At 44.0% G+C, this 21,714-nt stretch overlaps 1 protein-coding gene across 4 annotated transcripts in view; it reads left to right on the top strand.

The window, feature by feature from the left end:
- DENND1A (DENN domain containing 1A) overlaps positions 1-21,714 on the top strand; it is a 754,510-nt gene that overhangs the window by 353,795 nt on the left and 379,001 nt on the right. The window lies entirely within an intron of this gene.

Below are 21,714 nucleotides of genomic sequence, written 5' to 3'. Positions count from 1 at the left end.
GTTCTTGAAGCGTTTTACGGCCACGAAAACTTTTGTAAAACCGTCTGCCATGCAAAGCAATGTGAATTCGGATGTGCTGTGCGCCGAATTCGCATTGCGTTGCAAAACGCGGCATGACCATTTCTACCGCGATTACGCCGCAAATTCGCGGCCATTGAGGGACATTGAAACGCAGCAAACATGCAGGTATATGTGGATTTGCTGCGTTTCAATTAAATTCAATGGCCGCGAATTTGCGGCGTAATCTTGGTGCGTGTGGTACCCGGGATGAAGAGGAGACTGCAACTCCTCTTCATCCCGGCTACCACGCCGTGAAAAAAAGGATCAAAAAGTTAAAAATAAAAAAAACCTGCATACTAACCTATCCGGTCTCCTCCCGGAAGCGTCCTTTCTCCTCGGTGTACTGGCAGGACCTGCGGTGACGTCATTTAATCAGCTGATGGTCACGCGACCGCTGATGTCAGCGGTCAGGTGATGGTTGCGGGACCATCAGTTGACTAAATGACGTCACCACAGGTCCTGCAAGTACACCGCGGGATGCCGAGGAGAGAGGATTGCCGCCACCGGGAGGAGACCGGAGAGGTAAGTATACAGGTTTTTTTATTTTTAACTTTTTAATTATTATTATTATTTTTTTTTACTATAGATGCAGCATTTAAAGCATCTAAGTTGGTCACACAATATAAATCCATGCCAGTTGAATGTATTTATATTGTGTGACCAATTTGTCAAGCACTTTTCCAAGTGATGCTCAAAATCGCTTGGAAAAGCGCTTGAAAAAACACATGCGAAAACGCATGTAAAAACGCTGAAAAAACGCTTCTCCCTGGCAGAAAAAAAATGCATGTAAATCTGCATGTGTTTTTTTCTGCCAGGGAGAGGCAAAAACGCTCTGCATCAAATCTGCATCATGGGCACTTACCCTATACAAGCATGCAAGTCATAGAATTTTGAATAAAATGATACCTTGATATCTGCGATCTGATGAATGGTTCCTGAAAAAAAAACTTTTTTCCTCATATGCAAATGAGCTGAAAAGATCTCAGAGATTTTTTCCTGCTCATTTGCATATAAGTTACAGTGGGTACGGAAAGTATTCAGACCCCTTTCAATTTTTCCACTCTGTTTCATTGCAGCCATTTGGTAAATTCTAAAAAGATCATTTTTTTCTCATTAAAGTACACTCCGCACCCCATCCTGACTGAAAAAAACAGAAATGTACAAATTTTTGCCAATTTATTAAAAAAGAAAAACTGAAATATCACATGGTCATAAGTATTCAGACCCTTTGCTCAGACACTCATATTTAAGTCACATGCTGTCCATTTCCTTGATCCTCCTTGAGATGGTTCTAATCCTTCATTGAAGTCCAGCTGTGTTTAATTAAACTGATAGGACTTGATTTGGAAAGGCACACACCTGTCTATATAAGACCTCACAGCTCACAGTGCATGTCAGACCAAATGAGAATCATAAGCTCAAAGGAACTGCCCAAGGAGCTCAGAGACAGAATTGTGGCAAGGCACAGATCTGGCCAAGGTTACAAAAGATTTTCTGCATTACTCAAGGTTCCTAAGAGCACTGTGGCCTCCATAATCCTTAAATGGAAGACATTTGGGACGACCAGAAGTCTTCCTAGACCTGGCCATCCAGCCAAACTGAGCAATCGTGGGAGAAGAGCCTTGGTGAGAGATGTAAAGAAGAACCCCAAGATCACTGTGGCTGAGCTCCAGAGATGCAGTAGGGAGATGGGAGAAAGTTCCACAAAGTCAACTATCACTGCAGCCCTCCACCAGTGAGGCCTTTATGGCAGAGTGACCTTACAGAAGCCTCTCCTCAGTGCAAGACATATGAAAGCCCGCATAGAGTTTGCTCAAAAACACATGAAGGACTCCCAGACTATGAGAAATAAGATTCTCTGGTCTGATGAGACGAAGATAGAACTTTTTGGTGATAATTCTATGCGGTGTTGTGTGCAGAAAACCAGGAACTGCTCATCACCTGCCCAATACAATCCCAACAGTGAAACATGGTGGTGGCAGCATCATGCTATGGGAGTGTTTTTCAGCTGCAGGGACAGGACGACTGGTTGCAATTGAAGGAAACATGAATGCGGCCAAGTACAGAGATATCCTAGATGAAAACCTCTTCCAGAGTGCTCTGGACCTCAGACTTGGCCGAAGGTTCACCTTCCAACAAGACAATGACCCTAAGCACACAGCTAAAATAACAAAGGAGAGGCTTCAGAACAACTCTGTGACCATTCTTGACTGGCCCAGCCAGAGCCCTGACCTCAACCCTATTGAGCATCTCTGGAGAGACCTGAAAATGGCTGTCCACCAACGTTCACCATCCAACCTGACGGAACTGGAGAGGATCTTCAAGGAAGAATGGCAGAGGATCCCCAAATCCAGGTGTGAAAAACTTGTTGCATCATTACCATGAAGACTTATGGCTGTACTAGCTCAAAAGGGGGCTTCTACTCAATACTGAGCAAAGGGTCTGAATACTTATGACCATGTGATATTTCAGTTTTTCTTTTTTAATAAATTTGAAAATGTTCTACATTTGTTTTTTTTCAGTCAAGATGGGGTGCAGAGTGTACATTAATGAGAAAAAAATGAACTTTTTAGAATTTATCAAATGGCTGCAATGAAACAAAGAGTGAAAAATTTAAAGGGGTCTGAATACTTTCTGTACCCACTGTAAATTGTGACTTTCATTCACTGGATTGTAGATGTCTAGGTGTTATTTGATTCAACTCTCTATGACCTGCATGCTCATATAGATGGCTTAGGAGGGATGATCCCATTGACCGTTGCCCTTTAAGGGTTTCTCATTGCAATGCAGAATGTCAACGTTAAGAAAAATCTTCAGTATACATCCGGGTCTGACATGGAGTTCGTGGACCTAAACTTGTTTTTCTCTACATTTGTCACCGATTCAACTTCATTCAACTTTCTGACGGCTATGTAATCAGACAGCAGCATGGTGTAGGTTTATAGGTTAGGGACAGAGACCCTGATTCCAACAATGTATCACTTTGTATATTGGGTGCAGTAGTTGTGATAGAATCACAGTTTTCTCTGCTGAAGATCTAGCAGGGCTCTGAATGCTGAGCTGTGTATAACCCCGCCCGCACCACTGATTGGCTGCTTTCTGTGTATAACCCCACCCACACCACTGATTGGCTACTTTCTGTGTACACTGTATATTGACGGAAAGCTGCTAATCAGTGGTGAGGGCATAGTTGGACTGCGTCTGTCAAATTACATAACATCACAAAATGCAAATAAATTAGGATTTTAACTGACCCCATTGTTTTATGTATGTTAGCTGTAAGTTTACTTTTTTTAAATTTATTTACAATGTGATGTTATTTGGGGACTGAAATGAGAAAAACTAAGTTGGGCAGGCGTAGCCACTGAACTTTAGAAATAAGGTTGAAGTGTTAAGTTGGTGACCCACTAAAAGGGACGCAGCTTTTTTTTTTTTTTCCTCTATAGATCCTCATTGTGTATTTAGCGTATCATCAGAAAACATATGTTTTAGTTAATCAACTGTAGTCGTACTGTCCGAAAAAGAAAACCAGTCAATACACATTAACAGCTCAAAGAATGAGAAATCACTCTTCTCCTGGAGATGGAAACGCACGATCTTATCGACTGGTAAATCTTGAAATACAGAGCTGTGAACTTTGAACAGAATAAAGCTGGGTTGTTGTTTTTTTTTTTTTTGGTATTGATGTGCTGCCATTTTAAAGGAAATAGCACTTTTGGGTTTTCAGCATCTTTTATCTGTCAGAGGCTTGATGGAACCTAAGTGGCATTAAGCTCCCATCTTATCAAACAAACCTGTCTGGAAGTGCTGTTGTTCCAGTGCATATCTGGTTTCATCAGCACAGCATGGACGGGCTTTAATTTCCTCCCTTTATCTTGACAACGCAGCTTTTCGCACATTGCCGTGGACCGCATGCCCAGCGGTGGGACACAAAGTCATTGGACTACTGTTGGAAAAGTTTCCTTTTGAGATCTCAGAACTTTTACGACATGTCACTTGTTTCTGTCGAGTTCATAGTTGCAGATTGTATATAAGAATGATTTTATTTTGACCTGCTTTTGTTTCTTCTGGATCAGAGGGTTGTCTTACTACAAATCTTGGTAGAACATTGCTAAGATATTCCACTCTTCTCAGATCTGTGAAGGTCTGGTCATTCAGATCTGTGCCATTCGCTAAAAGAATTGGTAACTATTTGTTCTCTGCGACCTTCTTCAGAAGCTGCGTGGTTGACCGATTACCATCAATAGTCCACCATGCAGCAGCACAGAAGACCCTCAGCAAGGGTCCTCGCCTCTTGGTCCTAGTCATTAGTGGAGACTAAATTGGGCAAATCCCATGCTGATGGGAGATTGGTGACAAGTGTTAGCAGTATTCCATCAAAGTTTGTGATGAGATGGCTCATTTGAAGATATCCTAATAATTTTTTGAAATGTCAGATGCCCGGTATTCAGTTGCTTGCCACCATTGCCTGCTGTTTTGCATGGTGCCACCTGCTACAATTAGCCACACATAAGGATCCTTAGCAATTCCAGTTAAAGGGAACCTGTCTGCTGTTTTTTGCTATGTAATCTGAGAGCAGCATGAGGTAGGGGTTGAGAACATGATTTCAGTGATTAGAAGGAGAAAGATCGGCACACTGCCCTTTTGAACGAATTGTGTGCTTGAAGAAAGGACTCGTGGTCCAGACTTATTAAAGGTGGAACCTCAGCACCACAAAAGAAAATGAAATGAGACTGTGGGTCTTGCTGCAGTGTAAATTTATTTTGATCCGGCAAGGAGTCAAAAACAGATCTTGTCCAATGTTTCGACCGGGAATGGTCTTTGTCAAGGACATGTGTAGCGGGTGCAGGTAGGCCGAAATCTAGTAGAGCAATAACGTAAAACGTAAGATGTCTTTCGGCTTACACCCTGCTCGCCGCATTTCCTGATTCCCAGCTTTTGTTCCACACAGGTCCTCCTAGACATGAAAGAGATCTTACGTTTTACGTTATTGTTATTTCTGCCTACCTGCACCCGTTACACATGTCCTTGACAAAGACCATTCCCAGTCGAAACGTTGGACAAGATCTGTTTTTGACTCCTTGCCGGATCAAAATAAATTTACACTGCAGCAAGACCCACAGTCTCATTTCATTTTCTTTTGTGGTGCTGAGGTTCCACCTTTAATAAGTCTGGACCACGAGTCCTTTCTTCAAGCACACAATGATTTCAGTGATGTGTCACTTATTAGGCTGTTTGTCAATAAAATCAGTATTTTATCAGCAGGAGATTATCACTACAAGACTAGGTTTCTCATGCCTCCCGGTCCAACAATGCCCCCATCATTGATTGGCTGCTTTCTGTCAATATACAGTGTACACAGAAAGCTGCCACATCCATGGGTGGGCGGGGTTATACACAGAAAGCAGCCAATCAGTGGTGTGGGCGGGGTCACCCACAACTCAGCATTCCGAGCTCTGCTAGATCTACAGCAGAGAAAGCTCTGATTGTATCAAAATTCCAGCATGCAGACCAGCAAATGACACATCGCTGGAATCAGAGTCTCAGCCCTTCATTTATTCTGCTCTCAGATTACAAATCAAATATCTGGTGATGGATTCCCTTCATTATTCCCTTATAATAAAGTTTTCAGCATAGAATAGAAGTATCTGGAAGGAATGTGTTTTGTCCAGGTGTTACAGAATAGATCAGATAGACTGTACATTGGAAAATGGGTGCTGCACATAGGATAGATAGATAATAATAATAATAATTTTTATTTATATAGCGCCAACATATTCTGCAGCACTTTACAATTAAGCGGGGACATGTACAGACAATAAATTCAATACAAGGTGAGACAGTTTAACAGTTACATCAGGAGTGAGGTCCCTGCTCGCAAGCTTACAATCTACAAGGAAATGGGGGGGACACAATAGGTGGAAAGTGCTTGTTATTTCAGGTCTGACAATTATAATAAAATAAAAAGGGAGCAGATTCTGAATAATATTTAGAAGGAGGGAACAGGGGAAAGTTAGTTAGTCTTAGGACATTTTGGCTCCACCTTTAAACACCTATGTGCTGATTGGTCGCCGACGCTGTGCGCGACCAATCACCGATTTGGGCGCCAAATTTAAATCTGCCGCGACCAATCACCGATCTTGACTCCACATTTAAACACCGCTGTGCTGATTGGTCGTGGCCGATATTTAAATGTGGCGCCCAAATCGGTGATTGGTCGCGGGCAGCGTCGGCGACCAATCAGCACAGCGGTGTTTAACTTTTGCGCTAAGATCAGTGATTAGTCGGGTCCGAAGACCACGACCAATCATCGAATTGTCTTGGTGAGGACCGGGGAGCGGCGCTGCCTGTGCGGGTACTTACGCTGCGAGAACCCGGGACATAGCGGGCGCTCGCAGCAGAAGTATCCCGACCCGCAGCGCCGCTCCCCGGTCCTCCCTTCCGCATGGAGGTCAGCGACGCCGGCGGTCCTTCCGCTGCTACCGGCCGGGAGATGAGCGCCTCGCACCGCTCATCTCCCGGCTGCATCTCCATCCTGCAGATGGGTCCGGCGGACGGGTTCCTTCTGCTGTTGACGGCCGGGAGATGAGTGCCTCGCGGCGCTCATCTCCCGGCTGCATCGCCGCTCAGCTCCATCCCGCAGATGAGCCGCTAACGGCCGCCATCTTTTTTCAGAAATCCCGCGGCGCTGATTGGCCGCTGCCGGACCAATGAGCGACGCGGGATTTCCTGGACAGACAGACAGACACACAGACAGACAGACGGGATAAGACGATTATATATATAGATTATCCTGCACCCTGGATGTCATAGTTGGGTTGAAATTTACTTAGAAGAGGAAAATATTTTAAACCTAACCATCTGATAAATTGCATCTAACAGGAGATATATATATTGGCTAGAGATCTCTTCCTCTTAGATATCCACTATATACGGGCTTACCATTTGAGGCCGCTGTGTCACAGGATTTTACGTTTTTGTTTTTTGTGTTTTGTTTTATTCACCATTTTTTGGTCTCCAGCATCATGTATCCATGATGTGGTCTGTTTGTGTATAGATATGTATTGTGATGTGATATTTATATTTCAATAAAGATTATATTTTATATATATATATGAACATGTGTGGCCATTTTCTCCCTGCTTTGCAGGGACCCTTCTTCTAGGGTCCAATATAAGCTTATCGCTGTCACCCACAAAGTTCTCCACAGTTCTTCAGTCTTTCATTTGTTATATTGGACCCTGTAGCGGACGGGCAACCGTGTAAAGACTGGCACCAGATGGAGGCATCGGTGAAGCAGCTGGGCAGAAATACGACCCTGGCTGCCGCATTCAGGACGGATCCTATACCCATGAGTTGCTTAAAAGGATTGTCCAGGACTTTATTTATTAATTTATTTTTACTGTGGGCCTAATAACGAGCAGAGGCAACTAGCTGCCTGTTCTACCCGGCACCAATTCAGCTGAATATATGTCAACAGAGCTGCTCTTTCTTTTCTGGGCTACTCTGTTGAGTGGGCAGGACTGCCAAAGTCATGCTGATTGACAGACAGCTCCCCGCAGTTAAGCAGCAGGCTGCCTGCTGTCAATAAGCATGACATTGGCAGTCACGCCCCATAAACAGAGCAGCTCTTCCTCTTCCGGGCTGCTCTGTTGAGCGGGCGGGACTGTCGATATCCTGCTGATTGACAGCCAGCTCCCCGCAGTTAGGCGTCAAGGAGCCGGCTGTCAATAAGCATGACATTGGCAGTCATGCCGCGTCAACAGAGCAGAGCGGAAGAGAAGATGCTGCCCTGTGGACATGACGTCTGCAGAAGCCGCTGATTCGCCGCCAGGATCTGTCTGTGCCTGCTCTGTGCTGGCAGAGATTGGTACCAGGCACAACAGGCAAGTAGTCTTAGGTCCGTAGTAAAAAAAAATTAGATAGTCCTGGTTAACTCCATTAACTAGACAAGTGGAAAACGATACCTCACCTTTGTTTCTTGCTTACAGATGACCACCTTCAAGTTGGGAAAAAGTTAAAGGCTAAAATAATAGTTTAGAAGAAGAAAGGAGCTTGACAATAAATGTAAAAAAGTAAAATAGAGTCATTGCAACAGGATATAAAAGCGCTCAGACCCGTAACTAACAAGTGTTAGTGCACCAAACCTCCTTTGAGTTACTTCTCTTGGAGGTGGAGAACCTAATTTTGTTCCATGCGGTTTCAAGTCTAAGAATGGCTAAATGTCTGTTGTATGGCAAGGAAGATATTTATCTGCCATTCTCACCTTTACATTGAGGAATGAATGAGAAATTTCTGCCGAATATATTGTTCCGCTGAAGAAAGCTGGATGAAAGGAGCTGGGAAATTTGCATTTGTATCTGCTGGAGGATGGAGCAAGGAAGGTTCTTTTCTCTGCGCTTTTGATCTTTTTTTTTTTTTCTCCGCGCTTTCTGAAAAACGCTCATTTGCAGATCTTTTGGCCTCGCGCTCTCCTGATGTCAACCATAGTTCTAGACTTCGCCGTGTCCTCCTGACCTTATTGTCGGGTACAGAAGAATGTAAGCAGCGGAGCCATGTTCTGATCTTCCACTATGTTTTTTTCTCTTTTCTTCTTTAATTATATTACATTTTTCTTCTTCTCCGATGGCGTTAACAAAATTCCTGGTTAGGTCATAATTTATGCTGGAGATTTAATGGCAGTCGGTTGATATGATTTATTCGATGCTCATTTATACTTTTGACAACAAGTTAATTTTTTTTTATATATATATTTTAATCCGCTTTACTTGTCCTTTATTCGATAGTGTTAGTCTGTATCTGGTTATCCGTTCGTGGTTGGTTAATTGCTTGACCCTTAATGTAATTCCAATTACTATTTCTCGGTTAACTTGCCTGCCGGTGGCTAATACGCAAAGCTTTATAGGCGAACTATTACACCCACTTACAACTTTTACCTTCTATTGCACTAATTCAGTATTAATTAATGTTCTGTAAAAGGGAATAAGCATTATAATTGCTAACACTTTCTGGTCCATATGCAGTCGCGGCAAACGTCTCGTAGCAATCGTCTACTGTACGGACCTAATTCTTCATTTTTGCATTCATACTCAGCCTAATGTACGTAGACTTCATTGTACAAATGAGGTCCAGAATAGGGGTTTATAACAAAAGAACCACCATTTAGGAGCAGTCCGTGGAGGTGGCTGTACGACTAATAGGGAAAGGGGTTGCCAAGATGAGACCATCCCTGTGAAGATCTGGCCATGATTTCATGTATCTGTGGACAACCTCAGATGACTTCACATGTAAAATTGATTAAAACGCCAAACCTATACATTGTACATAAAGATGTCAAAAATTGCATCACATGTCACATAAATGTATCCAAATACAGTGAAGCCTTTTTGAGAAGACCACCCGTCTTGTTGACCAGATTATATCTTATGTATATATTGGGGTCTTTCTGGAGAGGACGGCCCCACTAGCATTTTTTAATGGAGTTTTAGGTGGTTATTGTAGAGGTTTAATTCACGGGTGTACATATCATTGGTGCAACATGTGCAGCCCAAAAGGTAAGGGAGGCCGCTACTACCTCCAAAGCAGGTGGAATTGTGCATTATGATGGGCGATTGGACCCCAAAAGGACTATATATTGTTCTTGCACATGGGCCATCTTCTATTTGTGTCCCCCCCTGGTGTCATGGTAGTATATAACAAAAACACAAAAGGCATTAGGAGATTGTAAACCTAGGTGGTCAGGTATACTGCTATTAAAAACAAGACTCTAATTCCAAAGTGACCATTTTCCCCTAAATTAGCTTAATTTGAATATTTTACATTTTAAGCAGGGTTGTGAAGTCAGAGTCGTGGAGGTGGAGTCGGAGTTGGAGTCGGTATACAATGGACTGACTCCCAACTCCTAAAATCTATAATAAATTGGGTACAGTAGTTCAATGCAGTTTGTGGGGAATATTTTTTTTCATAAGAATTTGGGAAAGTTCTGAAATGTCCTATAAATGTCTGTCCTATTCCTGATCTAAGGGTCTAGACTTTTAGCTGAGATTAATCTGTGCGACAGTAAATTTATCACTTAAACATGAGCCGTGTATGAGGGAGTCGGAGTCGTGGAGTCGGCGTCATGGAATTTGAGGAGTCGGAGTCGAAGGTTTGGCTTACCGACTCCACAGCCCTGCTTTAAGGCTATGTTCACATGCAGCTTTTTTGCATTTTTTTTATGCAAATTAAAAGCTGCCATTTACAGTGTCAGCACAAGCTATGACATTTCCAAAATCTCATGCACACACTTATTTTTTTCTTTCCCGACTGAATTGAAAAACCGCAGTATTTTTTTTAGCCTTTTTGCAGAATTTTTTCACCCATAGAATCAAGTTGGGCACAGGAGTCTACTAGGTGCCCCCTTCTTTTCAGATTTTTTTTTCTCCTGGGTCGACTTGATTGACAGGTTTCTTCCTAATTTCAATGAAGTTGGGTGGGGCAAGGACAGAGGTGATCCGCCCAGTGGACACTTTACCATAAAATGACTCTTCTTCCTGTGCTCGGATAATTTATTTTCTGCTGCTCACAGTAATATGTCAGGATTTCTTACTTGTTCGGCAGCTTGACAGTGAGGACTCCTATTTGTATATTGTGACAACTGCTGGAGACAACAATGTAGTAGATATTCTTGCAGTCCTGTGCAAGTGTCAAATGATGGCCCACAGTCCCACAAGCTCAGCCATTCTACATCTGTAGGCGAACAGATGTTTTACATATTCCATTACTTGCAGATATTTCATTGAAACAGACGGCTTTTAAAATCCGATTTCCCAAGCATCATCTCTCATCATTCCAGGCTTGCATTTCTTAATATTTCCCATCACTTAGGTGTTGGAGACGGTGTCGTCTTTCCTACAGCCAGAGTTAATTGTGATACCTCTCCGATAATTGCGGATAATGTTTCAGTGTCAGTGCGCGCCGCGTGTTTTGTTGCGTCCGCTCCAACGGAGGAGTCTAACCTCCATTCAACAAGGTAATTAATGCCTTTCAAGTTGTCTCACACAGACAACTTTTGGCAGAATCCATTCATAATGTTTTGAACGTTGAGCTTTAAACACTGAACAATATGTCATCCGGCTGAATAAAAAAATGAATAGCGTCTTTGATTTCTAAATTTACAAATGACAGATTAAGAGTGAAACCCGTAATTTTGCAGATTGGGTTCATTTTTACATTGGCAGAGCAGATGGAAGAAAGCGAGATTTCGCACTACTCCTGGTGAAAAATGAGCCAGGTACTGATGTGTATTATCACAGCCAAGAGGAGGGCACCAAATGGATGGCAGTTGTAAAGGAATTTAGGTCTGTTAATGTGTCCTCCTGATAAGGGAAGGTCAGAAGTTAAGTGGTGTGAAGTTGTACAGAATGGATATTAGTTGGGTCAAGTGGGTGTTTTTTATCTGCTTTTTTTCACTTCTCATGTTCATGCACTTTGATCGAATTTATAAGGCTAAAATGTATTTATTGATAAACCCTATAACTGAGCACCATGTGGCCTACAGGGGGCATCATTAATGGTGGAACTGTTAGCTTCTCACGTTCCGCTCATAGGTTGGATATTGGTCATCAGTTGGCCCTGGAGAAGATTAAGTAGGCGTCCTTGGCCTCACAAATTCCTCACTTACTCATTTCTCTTCTAGAAGACACTGACCTAATTTTGTCTGGAACATGTCTCATCCATAACGACATCTATGTTTTTTTCTTTTTTTTTTTATATCATCAATTGGTTCATGATAATCATAACTCATATACACAAGCCAAGCAATCCTGCCGCTTGATGGCTGGAGTGAATCACCATGTCACAGGGGGCTGATGCAATGTGGGTGACTGATGATCAGGCACATGTACCAATGTTGTCATTGAATGAATAGAAATACAAAAATAATTGGCTTTCTTGGGAGGGAAAATTCCCATGTATTAGCTTATTTATCTATTTTAGACTCTCTAATTTATAGACCTGAAACTCCATACTCATCGGAAAAGACGGGCCGAGTGGATACATTGGCCATTTGTTGGCATTTTAGATCCCGACTTGTTAGAAAACATTTCTGTATAGTAGATTCTTTAGATACATATTTTTGGAAATGCAATGTATTGTGTTTCTGATATGTTACAGGGAATAAAATCTTAAAGTATTCTACTGACTTCATTATCATCCCTTTAAAAGTCAATCTGTTAATAATAGGTTTTTGCTATGTAATCTTAGAGGAGCATGATGTAGGAGGTGAGACCCTGATTCCAGTGATGTGTCACTTGTTGCGCTGCATGATGTTATTTTGATACAATCACTGTTTTCTCTGCTGTGGATCTAGCAGTTCTCGGAGTGCTGAGTTATGTATATTGCCGCCCACACCACTGATTGGCAGCTTTCTGTGTACACTGTGCATAGGTAGAAAGCTGCCAATTAGTGGGGGGCGAGGTTACACAGCAGTTGACTAGGAGGCACAAGACACCTAGTCGTGTAGTAATATGATCTCCTGTTAAAACACTGATTTTATTGAAACAGCAACACACAGCCCAGTAAGTGACATATCAATGGAATCAGGATCTCTGCCTCTATAACATTCCATAGCAAAAACCTTCTGACCGATTCCCTTTAAGACATGCTTTTCTCTAAAGGTGGCTTTCACGCTGGCCTTTAAGAAAAAAAACATGTATTTACTGGCCTTTTTTTTCTTTTTTTGACTATTTTGCCTCATTTATTGAGCAAAAACTGCAACAGTCCGATGTTTGCTCAGTGTATATACACTGATTTTATCACTGACATTTTTTTTCTTACTTGATTTTGTTAAGTACCGTATATTCCGGCGTATAAGACGACCCCCCTACTTTCCTGTTAAAATATAGAGTTTAGGATATATTCACCGTATAAGACTACCCCTTTTCCAACGCATACCAAACACCGGTAAAAATTAAAAAAAAACAGATTTGAATTTAACATGGTCCTTTTTTAATTTAAATTCTTATGACATGCAGGTATATAGCAGGAAAACTGTCACTCATAAACATATTAAAATAGGGGGGACCCCACGTCATTTTTTGGGGGGGTCCCCCATTCTAATAGCTAGTAAAGGCTAGGTATTCAGCTGGGGGCTGATATTAGTAGCCTGGGAAGCTCCGTGGGTATTACCCCCTTCCCAGACTTCAAACATCTGCCCCAGCCGTCTGCTTAACCTCCGCTAGAGACCATAATGATGGTGGACCCCACGCCAATTTTCTTTTTAAAAAATCCTTTATTTTAACACTAAATGACAATTGAGGGGTTAATAAAGATGCAGTCCCTAAATTATTATTAATTTTGTAATTAATTTTTCCCAAAAATGTTGACGTGGGCTTTGCCCTATTTTTGTGTCCAGCCAGGTACAGCTAGGCAGCTGGGGGCTGGAATCTGCAGCGCAGGGAGACCCAAGCTTTCTGGCCCCCCCCCGCTGCAAATTGCAGTCCGCAGCCACCCCGGAAAATGGCGCGTTCATAGAAGCGCCATCTTCTGGCGCTGTACCCAACTCATCCAGGGCCCTGGTGCGGTGGCTCACTGGGTAATAAAGGGGTTAAGGCCAGCTTGGCATTATCAGCTGGCCCTAAGCCCGAAATTCATGGGGTCACGCCAATATTAGACATGACCGCCATGAATTTCTAGTAAAGTATTTAAAAAAACACAACACCCAGAAAAAAGTCCTTTAATTGAAATAAAGACACAATTCTTTATTGTTCTAAATTAAACCATACTTACCGTCACGCCCATTCCAGCTGAAGCCAACGATCTCCTGCAATAAAAGTAAAATAATAAAGCAACCTCATCCTTACCTCTCCATGGTTCCCAGGACCGGTCCAGCTCTGCTACATTCACATGACAGGCTGGACCGCAGCAGAACGCTGCCGTTCAGCTTGCCATGCGGCAGACACTGAGAAGCGCAGGCATGCTTGTGCTCCTCAGTGTCTGACTGTGACGGCATCCAGATGAGCCGAGATCATGTCCAATGAACTCTGCTCACCTCATGCACGTCACTGACAGCGTGGGAAAATTCTCCTGCTCCCCGCATGCGCAGTAGAAGTTTCCCACGCTGTCAGTGATGGACGTCCAGGAGGTGAGCTGAGTTCATTGTCGGCTCATCTGGATGCCGTCACAGCGAGACACTGAGGAGCGCAAGCATGCCTGCGCTTCTCAGTGTCCGCGGGATGACAGGCTGGATGGCAGCGTTCTGCTGCGGTCCAGCCTGTCATCTCGATGTAGCAGAGCTGAAGCTGTCCTGGGAACCATGGAAAGGTAAGGATGAGGTTGCTTTATTATTTTACTTTTATTGCAGGAGATCGTTGGCTTCAGCTGGAATGGGCGTGATGGTAAGTATGGTTTAATTTAGAACAATAAAGAATTGTGTCTTTATTTCAATTAAAGGACTTTATTCTGGGTGTTTGTGTTTTTTTTTAACTTTGACTATGGGGTTAGTAATGGGGGTGTCTTATAGACGCCTCTCCATTACTAACCTGGGCTTGATGTCAGCTGGCATTATAAGCTGACATCAACCCCAGCCCTATTACCCCCTGCCACCGCTACAGGGCAGCGTGGAAGAGCGAGGCTAAGTGCCAGAATTGGCGCATCCTATGAATGCGCCATTTCTGGGGCGGCTGACGGCTGGTGTTTCTAGCCTGGGAGGGGGCCAATATTCATGGCTCCCTTCCTGGGCTATTAATATCAGCCCCCAGCTGTCTGCCTAGCCTTTGCTAGCTATTAAATTAGGGGGGACCCCACGTCATTTTTTGGGGGGGGTCCCCCATTTTAATAGCTAGTAAAGGCTATGTATTCAGCTGGGGGCTGATATTAGTAGCCTGGGAAGCTCCGTGGGTATTACCCCCTTCCCAGGCTTCAAACATCTGCCCCAGCTGTCTGCTTAACCTCCGCTAGAGACTAAAATTAAGGGGAACCCCGCGCCAATTTTTTTTTAAATAAATCCGTTATTTTAACACTAGATGACAAGTACAGTAACCAGCACTGTCACTGTACTTCATATATATGTGACTGACATGTTTCTATCTATCTAATCTATGTGTGATGCTCTATTCTTTCTGTTATAAATTGTCCGGTACAGATGCTGAATTGCCGGCCGGCTTTCTTAAAGAGACGGTGCATGAAAACACTAATATTTGTTTTAATAAATCCTTTACACTAAATGACAAGTACAGTAAGCAACACTGTCACTGTACTTCATATATATGTGACTGACATGTTTCTATCTATCTAATCTATGTGTGAAGCTCTATTCTTTCTATTCTAAATTGTCGGGTGCCGGCTTATGCCGCTGCTGAATTGCCGGCTTTTTATATATTGTCACAGAAGCGATGCGAACTTCCCTGCTCCGGACACAGCGCAGCGCTTCTGTGACAAGTGAAAGCTGTGTCCGGAGCTGGGAATACGCAGCGATGTGTCCGTTTCAGCAAAGAAGCGCTGACTGTCTGGACCTACCGCCGCCGTATTTTAACTCCCTCCACCTTATATTAACTCCGACATGGCAGGGATACGGCCACGGCAGCTTATTAACACCCCCAGAGTATCCCCGCATGTCAATTTCTGAAAGTTCAAAAGCATTACCGGCGTATAAGACGACCCCAGACTAGACAGAAGATTTTTCAGTCTTCAAAAGTCGTCTTATACGCCGGAATATACGGTATGTTTTTTTTTATTTTTTAGGGCTTCTTTTCATTTACAGACATCCATTTTTTTTGTTTTGTTTTTGTTGTTGCATTTTTGACGTCACAAATCATGTAAAGAAGAGGAATCCTAGAATCACATGACCTATGAATCGCAATGTTAAAATGGCAAATATTGGATCACTGATCTTATTTCCTCAACGTTTTCCCTTTTGTAGTGGGGAAAGTTTCTACAAGATTACTTTTTCATATCTTTAACAGCAGCTCGCTGTCTCATTGCATCTCACTGGATGCTGACTTCCCCTAAATCTATTTTCGATTTATACACTGGGATCTAAGGGATAATTTTTCTCCTTGTGGAGAGTTACATGCCAGGATTGGCATGCCAGTGTGAGGAGGCTTTTAAGCCTTGGAATGCTCCTCTGGGAAATTTAAATATGCAAATTGCCTCTTCAGAGAAGAAGAGAACTAGAACTCTAGTGCCACCTATTGGAAGTAGCAATCCTAAAATTCAATATGAACCTTGCCACATGACTTAGGACAAAGTATTTAATTGCTCAGAGGAACATTGAAAGCCTTGAAAGCCTCCTCATATTGGCATGCCAGTCTTCACACGTCACTCTCCACAAGGAGGGATCGTTACCCCTTGAATACCGGTCAGAAGTCTCCCACTTAGCCAAATTAGATCTCACACTTTGCACTGATGAGGGGCAACACCCCGAAACACAGTGTCTGCAAATTGAGATTCTGGTTTGGCTTTTATCCTAAGTCATGTGGCAAGGCTCGTTAAGGGGTCAATATTGACTTTTAGGATTGCTACTCCCAATAGGTGGCACTACAGTTCTAGTCTTCTTCCTCTCTGTAGAGGCAATTTGCCGATTTATACACTAAAATTTAAGGTATTAAAACTAAGGGATACCACTTGACTTCACATGATGTTAAATTTAATAAGATCTCGGATCTCTAGGATATTTTTTCGACTAACCGGGAAGTTTAAATTTATTACTGTAATTCTACCTCCCCTTCTCTCCTTTTGGTTCCCCTGTGTTTTTGGTTTGTTTGTGTTGGTTTCTTTTCTTTTTCATGTTTACTTTCACTGGTTACCGGTCTAACCTCATACCCCTATTTCATTGTGGTAAGAGAGCCTTCAAGTTCATCATCGTGTGCATTTACTGTTGTGATCATCAACATTCTACCTCCCCTTCTCTCCTTTTGATTCCCCTGTTTTTTTTTTGTTGGTTTGTGTTGGTTTCTTTTCTTTTTTTATGTTTGTTTTCCCTGGTTACTAGTCTAACCTCATACCCCTATTTCATTGTGGTAAAAGAGCCTTCAAGTTCATCATCGTGTGCATTTACTGCTGTGATCATCAACATCATTTGTATGTTATTCTTGCTCCGAATGTGACGGAGGCGGGTGTGGACCCACTGCTTCACTTACCGGGCTTATCCTGGAGAGTCGTGACTGAGTGACTACCTGGTCTTCATTAGAGCCTCTGATGGTGAATATAGGCTTGAGCCATTAGGGTAGTCACCAGGTGCCACTCCAGGGGAGTGCCCGGTCCTGCAGCAGCTGACCTGCGGGTCAGAGGCACAAATACGAAGCATCGAAAACCGACAAGGTCAGACAGTCTGAGGATTGGGTAGGCAGCACAGGTTCAAAATATGTAGCCGGCGTCAGGAGCAGAGAGAGATCCGATAGAACAAGTAAACAAGCCGGGTTGGTAACGGGAGAGATAAATAATAATGCACCTTGGCAGGAAACTAGAGACAAACTGAAACTAGAACCAAAGCTCAGGCAAGGTGTGGAGGGAGGAGCTGCCTAATATATCCCCTACTGGCAGGGGATAGGCCAGGTTAGCTAAACTTTGCAGGACACAGCGGGTTAAATTCCTGCAGAGTCTGGCCGAGCCTCTCTTTAGCCAGGTGAGGACTCTCCAGCAACCGGGGAATGCAGCAGAGCTGGGAGCGCTGGAAGAGGCAGTTCGGCACGATGGCCTTACATTGGGTGGAGCAGAGCGGTGAGCCCAGTGAGTAGGACGGCACTGAAAAGACGTGCGAGTTACTGACGTGACACCAAATTCTGAAGATCATCCAGTATTTTTTTGGGCTCATGATCCACAGTTTTACTATACATATTTCTTACTATGTAAGATTGTACTTTTTTTTAATTAAAAAAAAGGAAAATATTCATTAAAAATATGTATGTGTGTGCATATGTACCATATTTTTCGGACTATAAGACGCACCGGACCATAAGACGCACCTAGGTTTTAGAGGAGGAATATATAAAAAAAAATGTAAGCAAAAAATGTGTTCATGATGCACTTTTAAGGTGGAGGGGGTCTTCTGCTGACACTGGTATAGGGGTAATGTCCCCCAATTCTGACAATATTCCCCATCCTGGTATATATGCCCCCCCCCCTTCCTTTTATACGTGGTCCCCATCCCCATCCTGGTATGCCTGGCATCCCTCCATCCTGGTATGCATGGAACCCCTCCATCCTGGTATGCATGACACCCCTCATCCTTATCCTGGTATGCATGGCACCCCTCATCCCTATCCTGGTATGCATGGCACCCCTCATCCTTATCTTGGTATGCATGGCACCCCTCATACCTATCCTGGTATGCATGGCCCCCCTCATACATATCCTGGTATGCATGGCACCCCTCATCACTGTCCTGGTATGCATGGCACCCCTCATCCCTATCCTGGTATGCATGGCACCCCTCATCCCCATCCTGGTATGCACAGCACAGCAATCCCCATCCTGGTATGCATGGCACCCCTCATCCTTGTCCTGGTATGCATGGCACCCCTCATCCCTGTCCTGGTATGCATGGCACCCCTAATCCCTATCCTGGTATGCATGGCACCCCTCATCCCTGTCCTGGTATGCATGGCACCCCTCATCCCTGTCCTGGTATGCATGACACCCCTAATCCCTATCCTGGTATGCATGGCACCCCTCATCCCCATCCTGGTATGCACGGCACAGCAATCCCCTGTCCTGGTATGCATGGCACCCCTCATCCTTGTCCTGGTATGCATGGCCCCCTCATCCCTGATCCTGGTATGCATGGCACCCCTCATCCCCATCCTGGTATGCACGGCACAGCAATCCCCTGTCCTGGTATGCATGGCACCCCTCATCCTTGTCCTGGTATGCATGGCACCCCTCATCCCTGTCCTGGTATGCATAGCCCCCTCATCCCTGATCCTGGTATGCATGGCACCCCTCATCCCCATCCTGGTATGCACGGCACAGCAATCCCCTGTCCTGGTATGCATGACACCCCTCATCCTTGTCCTGGTATGCATGGCACCCCTCATCCCTGTCCTGGTATGCATGGCACCCCTCATCCCTGTCCTGGTATGCATGGCACCCCTCATCCCTGTCCTGGTATGCATGGCACCCCTCATCCCTGTCCTGGTATGCATGGCACCCCTCATCCCTGTCCTGGTATGCATGGCACCCCTCATCCCTGTCCTGGTATGCATGGCACCCCTAATCCCTATCCTGGTATGCATGGCACCCCTCATCCCCATCCTGGTATGCACGGCACAGCAATCCCCATCCTGGTATGCATGGCACAGCAATCCCCATCCTGGTATGCATGGCACCCCTCATCCTTGTCCTGGTATGAATGGCACCCCTCATCCCTGTCCTGGTATGCATGGCCCCCTCCTCCCTGTCCTGGTTTGCATGGCACCCCTAATCCTTATCCTGGTATGCATGGCACCCCTCATCCTTATCCTGGTATGTATGGCCCCCTCATCTTTATCCTGGTATGTATGGCCCCCTCATCTTTATCCTAGTATGCATGGTCCCCCTAATCCCCATCATGCTGCACATAAAAAAAAATAAAAATAAACACTCCTACTCACCTTTCTTCTCTCCTCCAGCGCTGCGTCCTGTCTGCCCGCACTGATCTCTCCATGTGAGAGAGATCAGCTGCCGGAAGTCACTGCTCCCCACGCCGGGACCATGTGCGCGGGGAGCAGTGACTTCATGCTGTTTAATAGCCGGCACACAGCGTAGCCGCAGCGCGGCTCCTACTGCTGCCGGGCTACCTCGTGTGCCCGCTTATTAAAGGGCATGAATATTCACCCCTCCCTTTGGAGAGAGGTTGAATATTCATGCCTTTTAACAGTGGGCACACGTGATCGCCCGGCAGCAGCAGGAGCCGCGCTGCTGATACACTGTGTGCTGCTATTAAGGAGCATGAATATTCACTACTCCCCACGCACCATGGGCATGGGAAGCAGTGAATATTCATTTTCTTTAGCATCGGGGACAGTGTAGGCTGCAGCAGGCGGCTGCTGCCTCCTGTGCCACGCTCCTCCACCGCTCCCGCTCCCCCCACACCCCACACAGCATATATATATACCCACCTCCCCCTCCCAACATTTGGACTATAAGACCCACCCCCCATTTTCCTCCAAAATTTTGGAGGAAAAAAGTCTGAAAAATACGGTATATAAAATGCAAATATGGATCTACAACCACAAAAGGCAAGTACCAATGCCAATTATATGCATATAAAATTCTGTTCTTTTTATGAACATTCTTTGATCCTAAAGATAAAAAAGCTGCTGAAAATGGTTTGTAATGGTGGCCTAATTCAAAGTGACAAAGAGAGGACATCAACACAAGTGATAATTGTAATTATAGTTCTGGTTACCTTCCACCTTCCGAGAGCCAGAAATAGAATTTCCAACTGGTTTACTCTTCAGATGAGCTCATGTATTTCTGTATAAACTCTTTTTTTTTTTTTTTTTTTTTTTTCTTGTACCTTACTGTGATACTGTGAAGAGCAATTGCCTTGACTAGATAGGCAGATTGTGTTAAAGAGACATACCCGATGTGCATGCAAGAATCTGGTGGGCTGCCAGTCGGCGTAAGATGTGTACCCCGCTCTGCATGCTTCATCACAAAGAACAAGCTGCATTATTTTAACTCAAACTGTGCTCAGCGGAAGGCAAGACCTTGTAACTGGAAGCTTCCCAACTCCACAGACGCAGCTCCTTCTATCATCAGCGCATGATCATACACACATAAACTGTTGGCTTAATTTGTCATTTCACTGATCTAACACAGATACGAGGAATAAAGTATAATACGAGGAGGCACACACCCTATCCCACTGAGCTGTCCAACCCGGTCAGACCATGAGCGTGCTAGGAATGTAATATACAAGGTCAGACCAGATATTCTCCAACTCACAAAACTATAGCAATTCACTAACTTGGACCTTGCTATATTGGATGCTAATAGGTCGAGGCGTATATCATTGAAAATGGTGCAATTTTTAGGAAACGTACAAGGCATCAATTTTCACACATTTTTTTTCATATCCAGAATTTTTTGGAACTGTCGACTAAAAGAACCTGCCCACAAAACGCCTCCCATTGATTGCACTCGAATCGGTAATCTGTGTTGCCATTCATACTGTCACAGATTTTAGGCTTTGACAACGAGACTCGTTACTTACGGAAGTGATCTTTCAATTGGGCTAATCTACGTAGTTGAGTGCCTGCCTCTGATTATTTCCCATACAAGTATATCTTGACTTTTTCTGTCCTCAAAACCCCAGTGCGAACATCCAGAGAAGAGGAATTTCCAGCGTCAAGGTCTTTCAGAAATTTTTATGAAAGACCTTGACGCTGGAAATTTCTCTTCTCTGGATTGACTTCCATGTGGCACTACTTGTTACGTGCGTTTGGTCACTATATGGGTGAGCTGACCCTTTTTTCCATTTTTTCCAGTGTGAACATATCCTAATACCTGGTGAACCTCAATATGACCGAATACACCGGGTCAGACTAGGATTACTTTGTATAGCCATTATTGAGCAATAGGCAAAGTAACTCATACCAGCCAAACTAGAGATCCATCTGTAGACAGTGCTGTTTCGGGGTACTTGACCCTAATTGGTAGACAGCAAGGCTACTGGTTGGCTGAATGAGATAC

Source organism: Phyllobates terribilis, unplaced genomic scaffold (genome assembly GCF_046119375.1).
Source record: "Phyllobates terribilis strain yellow unplaced genomic scaffold, ASM4611937v1 Scaffold_7__3_contigs__length_470593459, whole genome shotgun sequence".
Classification (NCBI taxonomy): domain Eukaryota; kingdom Metazoa; phylum Chordata; class Amphibia; order Anura; family Dendrobatidae; genus Phyllobates; species Phyllobates terribilis.
This window is presented reverse-complemented; position numbering and strand designations above follow the sequence as displayed.